General features: G+C 45.2%; 1 non-coding gene across 1 annotated transcript; it reads left to right on the top strand.

The window, feature by feature from the left end:
• The first annotated feature begins 260 nt into the window (after nt 1–260).
• Nucleotides 261–332, top strand: TRNAQ-CUG (transfer RNA glutamine (anticodon CUG)). Its single transcript has one exon. It is a non-coding gene; the product is annotated as a tRNA-Gln (tRNA).
• The last annotated feature ends 8,149 nt before the right edge of the window (nt 333–8,481 follow it).

Raw genomic sequence — 8,481 nt, forward strand, 5'->3', positions numbered from 1 at the left:
CCTAGCGGGCTTGGCTACGGCGGAGCCGCGGAGGCAGCCGTTTCCCTCGATCCCGGCTAGACGCAGGCAAGAACAGAGCACGCTGCCTCCGATGTATGTACGCAGGTATGTGTTCCGGCCGCCGGAGCTAGCCTCAGATGGCACCCGAGCACTTCCGCGACCGCGGGGCAGCGATATCTCCGATCGTTTAGAGGGCTGGACGAAGCCAATATATTTCCGTCATTAGATAAATAATGTCAAAAAAGAGAAAAGACATCTGAGGTCCCATGGTCTAGTGGTTAGGACATTGGACTCTGAATCCAGTAACCCGAGTTCAAGTCTCGGTGGGACCTTTTTTTTCTTTCCCTCCTTTTTCGTTCATAATATTCTTTTGGTTCACTGTATTTGTATAAGTGCTTTGAAAAGTTCAGATTCGTAATGCTCGCCATCACTCCATTTTTATCTCATTTGTCAGATGGACACTTTTTGATCTTTTCTCTGCTCTCAAACTAAATCACGACGTACCCATTTGTGCAACTTAACAACACTTTCAATCCATTATAAATGTACTTAACTCGTTTGTCAGATGGACACTTTTTGATCTTTTCTCTGCTCTCAAACTAAATCACGACGTACCCATTTGCGCAACTTAACAACACTTTCAATCCATTATAAATGTACTTAACTCGTTATATAATAGAGACGGGGACTTTTTTCCCCTTTTCATTCCTTTTTTTTTCTTTCCCTCCTTTTTCGTACATAATATTCTTTTGGTTCACTGTATTTGTATAAATGCTTTGGAAAGTTCAGATTCGTAATGCTCGCCATCACTCCATTTTTATCTCATTTGTCAGATGGACACTTTTTGATCTTTTCTCTGCTCTCAAACTAAATCACGACGTACCCATTTGCGCAACTTAACAACACTTACAATCCATTATAAATGTACTTAACTCGTTATATAATAGAGACGGGGACTTTTTTTTCTCCTTTTCATTCCTTTTTAAGGAAAAATCCAGCCATCATATACTCCCTCCGTTTCTAAAATATAAGTCTTTGGAGACATTTCACTATGGACCATATACGGAGTAAAATGAATGAACTATACATCCGTATGTGGTCCATAGTGAAATCTCTACAAAGACTTATATTTAGGAACGGAGTGAGTATTAAGTATGAGAAGGATTACTATCCTCCAAGAGGATACAACGGATGCTTGGGGAACATCCCCTAAGATGGTAAAGTCTCCATTTCTTCTAGCCAAAGTAGCTAGCTCGTGAGCCACTCTATTGCTGGGTCTTCTTACGTCATCAAATGCAATACTATTGACACTGCCACTGGTATTCCAGATGTCTGAAACTAGTGAGAATAGCACGGACAGATTGCTAGCTCTGTTGTGCAAAATAGCTGGAATGGGTGCACAGTCCGTTTCCGCGTACGCTGATCCCGAGCAGTATTTGCTAAGCACTGATAGGCCATAAAGCACCCCTGCTAGCTCTGCTTCTTCCACATCTCTGCTAAAATTCATTTTTGTGCCACCTGATATGGCTACTTGCCCAGGTGATTCCTCACAACGAGACATGCATAAGATTCTCCTGTGGACGGAAGGAAGGACGCGTCAATGTTTATCTTCCGTGTCCCGGGTTCAGGTGGTTTCCAGTGAGTTGCTTCCTGTTGCATGGAAGCACTCCGAATCTCGTTTTGAAATGGTTACATGTTCCTTCCCGTCGGTGCTCCCCACACCCTTTGGCCTAGAGATATGACTTGCTTCCCTTTCTTGATATCGGCACGACATGCTTCCTACGATAGGGCCTGTAGATAGGGTCCCCGATGCTCATAGGCCTCGTAGTCTGCGCATTCTCCTGACAGGCGATCTCCCCAGTGTACTAAACTAGGTATTGCACCGACGACCCAATCAATGCCTTACTTTCTGCATGTACACAGTCCTCTCGCAACCACCAAGCTCACCAAAGGAGCAGGAGCACTTTTCCTCGGACTTCGGCTGCACATGATCCTAGAATATTCTGTAACCAATCATTGCCCATATGTCGAAACTGATCTTCAATTGTAGATCCCAAATGGTCCTTAGCTCATCTCTAAGTCCTTTGAGCTTTGTGCAGCTTACTACAACATGGAATTCATCTTCTGTTTCTCTCCCACCAATATTGCAAATGTTATCAGTTTCTAGGGTGTGTTTCCATTTGTTTTTCCTAGCTGCCAATGTTTCAGTAGCTACCCTCCACGCGAAAATCCTGATTTTCTCCGGGACCTTTGCTTTCCATACAAGGTCTCTGTCGGCGTTCTGGGAACGGGGGTCCCCAGACTTGCCTGCCTGCGGCCTGCGGCGTGGCTCAAGGAGTGGTCCAGCACGGTCCATCTTCATCAACTCAAGCTCAAGACCCTCGCGAGGGGCCAAGCCTCGCGGGGCGGACGACACAAGGCTTCCGCAGGAACGGCCTCACTAAGCAGGCTCGCGAGGAGGCGGAGAGATCAAGGCAGGGGTACCTCGCGAGGTGCTCGTGACGTAAGCCATGACGATCGAGGCCAGGCAGGCGCCAGGCGGGCGCCGACCTGTCCAGTGTCATTGTTCCCTCTTTGGTGCAAAGGGGGCAAGCGCAGGCGCGGAGTACCGAGGCATCAAGCAAATGTTACCATTTCGGTGCAACGAGACAAAGACCAGCAGAGCGGCGGGACGGAAGTCACCGTGGAGCCCAAGACGGCATCATCGCCAGTGCCTTTGGCAGCCGAAGACCAACTTTAGTCAGGATAAGTTGTACTAGATGTTCCCCTTCAAAATGGCCGTTATTGGCTCCCTTCCCGCTCAATATTTCGGGGAGAGGACCAGGGCCTCTATATATAGGGATAGCCACCATATAGAGAGGGACGGAGAGGGGGAGAGAGTTCTCATCAGATTAAGAGGCGATCGAACTCACCAAAGTAGTTCACCGCATCAGCCCAAGAACACCTCTCGCGAGGCTGTTCTTCCTCTGTACTGTTCGTCATCAGCCCCTGAGGCAATCTACCACACCACAAACTAGAGTAGGGTATTACACCACAATGGTGGCCCGAACTAGTATAAACATTGCGTCCCTTGTATTGTTCATCGTGTAGCTTAGATTCACAGCGAGGCGTTGGGACGTGGATCGGCAGGGGCAAGATCTTCGCGCGCACCACAGAGTTCAAACCTTAAGAGTTTTGCCGGAACCCGATATCCGACATTTGGCGCGCTAGGTAGGGGGTGTGCCGGAATCTTTCTTCCGCTGTCCCGCGTTCGATCGTTCGTCGAAGTTGACGCTCGCTGAGCTCGTGCCGAGCGTCGGGCCGCTCTCGCCGCCCGCGTCGCCCAGACGGCTCCCGTCGGTGGGCCTCCCCGTCGTTCTCCGTCGCCTGCCGCCAACGCCGCCACCGGCCCGGCGAGGAACGAGCAGCAGGCGTCATCACTGCATCCCTCTGTGCGGCGGGAAGGCCGCACCGCCACTCCATCGCTGACTCCAACTGGTTCGTCGTCTCACGCCCGTCGCGCTCCCACGGACGCGCATGCTGCACTGCTCCTGGCACGCGAGCTCCTGCACTACCGCCCCGTCGACGACCTCTACGAGGAGTGGCTCGCTCGCATCACCGAGCTCGTCAGCGCCGCAGGGGGCTCTCCTGTGCCGTCCCTCTCGCTGCCTCGCCCTCCGTCTTGCGTAGGTGATGCTGTTGGGGAACGTAGTAATTTCAAAAAATTTCCTACGCACACGCAAGATCATGGTGATGCATAGCAACAAGAGGGGAGAGTGTTGTCCACGTACCCTCGTAAACCGAAAGCGGAATCGTTAGCACAATGCGGTTGATGTAGTCGTACCTCTTCACGATCCGACCGATCTAAGTACCGAACGTACGACACCTCCGAGTTCAGCACATGTTCAGCTCGATGACTTCCCACGAACTCCGATCCAGCAGAGCTTTGCGGGAGAGTTCCGTCAGCACGACGGTGTGATGACGGTGTTGATGATGCTACCGACGCAGGGCTTCGCCTAAGCACCGCTACGATATTACCGAGGTGGAATATAATGGAGGAGGGCACCGCACACGGCTAAGAGATCAATGATCAATTGTTGTGTCTATGGGGTGCCCCCCTGCCCCCGTATATAAAGGAGCTAGGGGGGAGGCGGCGGACCAAGGAGGAGGGCGCGCCAAGGGGCGAGTCCTAATCCCACCGGGAGTAGGACTCCTCCTTTCCTAGTAGGAGTAGGAGAGAAGGAAGGGGAAGGGAGAAGGGAAGGAAGGAGGGGGCGCAGCCCCTCCCCCTAGTCCAATTCGGACTAGGCCTTGGGGGGGGGGGGCTGCCCTAGGCAGCCCCTCCCTCTTCCCCGTATTGCCCAATAAGGCCCAATACTTCTCCCCGCCGAATTCCCGTAACTCTCCGGTACTCCGATAAATACCCGAATCACTCGAAACCTTTCTGATGTCTGAATATAGTCATCCAATATATCGATCTTTACGTCTTGACCGTTTCGAGACTCCTCGTCATGTACCCGATCTCATCCGGGACTCCAAACTACCTTTGGTACATCAAAACACATAACTCATAATATAAATCGTCACCGAACTTTAAGCGTGAGGACCCTACATGTTCGAGAACTATGTAGACATGATCGAGACACGTCTCCGATCAATAACCAATAGCGGAACCTGGATGCTCATATTGGCTCCCACATATTTTACGAAGATCTTTATCGGTCAAACCGCATAACAACATACGTCGTTCCCTTTGTCATCGGTATGTTACTTGCCCGAGATTCGATCGTCGGTATCTCAATACCTAGTTCAATCTCGTTACCGGCAAGTATCTTTACTCGTTATGTAATGCGTCATCCCGCAACTAACTCATTAGTCACATTGCTTGCAAGGCTTATAGTGATGTGCATTACCGAGAGGGCCCAGAGATACCTCTCCGACAATGGGAGTGACAAATCCTAATCTCGAAATACGCCAACTCAACATGTACCTTCGGAGACACCTGTAGAGCTCCTTTATAATCACCCAGTTACGTTGTGACATTTGGTAGCACACAAAGTGTTCCTCCGGTAAATGGGAGTTGCATAATCTCATAGTCATAGGAACATGTATAAGTCATGAAGAAAGCAATAGAAACATACTAAACGATCAAGTGCTAAGCTAACGGAATAGGTCAAGTCAATCACATCATTCTCTAATGATGTGATCCCGTTAATCAAATGACAACTCATGTCTTATGGCTAGGAAACTTAACCATCTTTGATTCAACAAGCAAGTCAAGTAGAGGCATACTAGTGACACTCTGTTTGTCTATATATTCACACATGTATCAAGTTTCTGGTTAATACAATTCTAGCATGAATAATAAACATTTATCATGAAATAAGGAAATAAATAATAACTTTATTATTGCCTCTAGGGCATATTTCCTTCAGTCTCCCACTTGCACTAGAGTCAATAATCTAGTTCACATCATCATGTGATTTGACACCAATATTCATATCTGTATATGATTAATACCCATAGTTCACATCGTCATGTGATCAACACCCAAAGGGTTTACTAGAGTCAATAATCTAGTTCACATCGCTATGTGATTAACACCCAAAGAGTACTAAGGTATGATCATGTTTTGCTCGTGAGAGAAGTTTAGTCAACGGGTCTGTCATATTTAGAGTTGTATGCATTTGGCAAATATTCTATGGCTACAATGCTATGCACTGAGCTACTCTAGCTAATTGCTCCCACTTTCAATATGTATCCAGATTGAGATTTAGGATCATCTAGATCGGTGTAAAAGCTTGCACCGATGTAACTCTCTATGACAGGCTCTTTTATCACCTCCATAATCGAGAAATATTTCCTTAGTCCTCACTAAGGATATTCTTGACCGCTGTCCGGTGATCTACTCTTAGATCAAAATTGTACTCCCTTGCCAAACTCAGAGCAAGGTATACAATAGGTCTGGTACACAGCATAGCATACTTTTATAGAACCTATGACTGAGGCATAAGGAATGACTTTCATTCTCTCTCTATTTTCTGCCGTGGTCGGGACTTGAGTCTTACTCAATTTCACACCTTTGCAACACAGGCAAGAACTCTTTCTTTGACTATTACATTTTGAACTACTTCAAAATCTTGTCAAGGTATGTACTCATTGAAAATCTTATCAAGCGTCTTGATTTATCTCAATAGATCTTGATGCTCAATATGTAAGTAGCTTTACTGAGGTCTTTCTTTTAAAGAACCCCTTTCAAACACTCCTTTATGCTTTCCAGAAAAAATTCTACCTCATTTCTGATCAACAATATGTCACTCACATATACTTATCAGAAAGGCTGTAGTGCTCCCACTCACTTTATTGTAAATACATGCTTCACTGCAAGTCCTTATAAAACTATATGCTTTGATCAACTTATCAAGGCGTATATTCCAACTCCGAGATGCTTGCACCAGTCCATAGATGGATTGCTGGAGCTTGCACATTTTGTTAGCACCTTTAGGATTGACAAAACCTTCTGGTTGCATCATATACAACTCTTTAAGAAAACCATTAAGGAATGCAATTTTGACATCCATTTGCCAGATTTCATAAAATGTGGCAATTGCTAACATGATTTGGACAGACTTTAAGCATCGCTACAGTTGAGAAAATCTCATTGTAGTCAACACCTTGAACTTGTCGAAAACCTTTTTGCGACAAGTCGAGCTTTGTAGATAGTAACACTACTATCGACGTCCGTCTTCCTCTTGAAGATCCATTTATTTTCTATGGCTTGTCGATCATCGGGCAAGTCCACCAAAGTCCACACTTTGTTCTCATACATGGATCCTATCTCAGATTTCATGGCCTCCAGCCATTTCGCGGAATCTGGGCTCATCATCGCTTCCTCATAGTTCGTAGGTTTATCATGGTCTAGTAACATGACTTCCAGAATAGGATTACCGTACCACACTAGTGCAGACCGTACTCTGGAAAACCTACAAGGTTCTGTAGTAACTTGATTTGAAGTTTCATGATCATCATCATTAGCTTCCTCACTAATTCGTGTAGGAATCACAGGAACTGATTTCTGTGATGAACTACTTTCCAATAAGGGAGTAGGTACAGTTACCTCATCAAGTTCTACTTTCCTCCCACTCACTTCTTTAAGAGAAACTCCTTCTCTAGAAAGGATCCAATTTTTAGCAACAAATATTTTGCCTTCGGATCTGTGATAGAAGGTGTACCCAACAGTTTCCTTTGGGTATTCTATGAAGACACACTTCTCTGATTTGGGTTCGAGCTTATCAGGTTGAAACTTTTCACATAAACATTGTAGTCCCAAACTTTAAGAATCGACAACTTTGGTTTCTTGCCAAACCACAGTTCATAAGGCGTTGTCTCAACGGATTTTGATGGTGCCCTATTCAAAGTGAATGCAACTGTCTCTAATGCATAACCCCAAAATGATAGTGGTAAATAGGTAAGATTCATCATAGATCGCACTATATCTAATAAAGTGCAGTTATGACGTTCGGACACACCATAACACTGTGGTGTTCCAGGTGGCGTGAGCTTGTGAAACTATTCCACATTGTTTTAATTAAATACCAAACTCATAACTCAAATATTCGTCTCCGCGATCAAATCGCAAAAAACTTTATTTTCTTGTTATGATGATTTTCCACTTCACTCCGAAATTCTTTGAACTTTTTCAAATGTTTCAGACTTATGTTTCATCAAGTAGATATACTCATATCTGCTCAAATCATCTGTGAAGGTCAGAAAATAACGATACTCACCACGAGCATCAACACTCATTGGATTGCATACATTGGTATGTATTATTTCCAGCAAGTCAGTAGCTCGTTCCATTGTTCCGGAGAACGGAGTTTTAGTCATCTTGCCTAAAAGGCACGGTTCGCAAGCATGAAATGATTCATAACCAAGTGATTCTGAAAATCCATCTTTATGGAGTTTCTTCATGCGCTTTACACCGATATGACCCAAACGGCAGTGCCACAAATAAGTTGCACTATCATTATCAACTTTGCATCTTTTGGCATCAATATTATGAATATGTGTATCACTACGATCGAGATCCAACAAACTATTTTCATTGGGTGTATGACCATCGAAGGTTTTATTCATGTAAACAGAACAACAATTATTCTCTGACTTTAAATGAATAACCGTATTGCAATAAACATGATCAGATCATATTCATGCTCAACGCAAACGCCAAATAACATTTATTTAGGTTCAACACTAATCCCGAAAGTATAGGGAGTGTGCGATGATTATCATATCAATCTTGGAACCACTTCCAACACACATCGTCACTTCACCCTCAACTAGTCTTTGTTTATTCTGTAACTCCTGTTTCGAGTTACTAATTTTTAGCAACCAAACACGTATCAAATACACAGGGGCTACTATAAACACTAGTAAGGTACACATCAATAACCTGTATATCAAATATACCCTTGTTCACTCTGCCATCCTTCTTATCCACCA

The sequence above is a fragment of the Triticum aestivum genome, chromosome 7B, assembly GCF_018294505.1.
Source record: "Triticum aestivum cultivar Chinese Spring chromosome 7B, IWGSC CS RefSeq v2.1, whole genome shotgun sequence".
Classification (NCBI taxonomy): Eukaryota; Viridiplantae; Streptophyta; class Magnoliopsida; order Poales; family Poaceae; genus Triticum; species Triticum aestivum.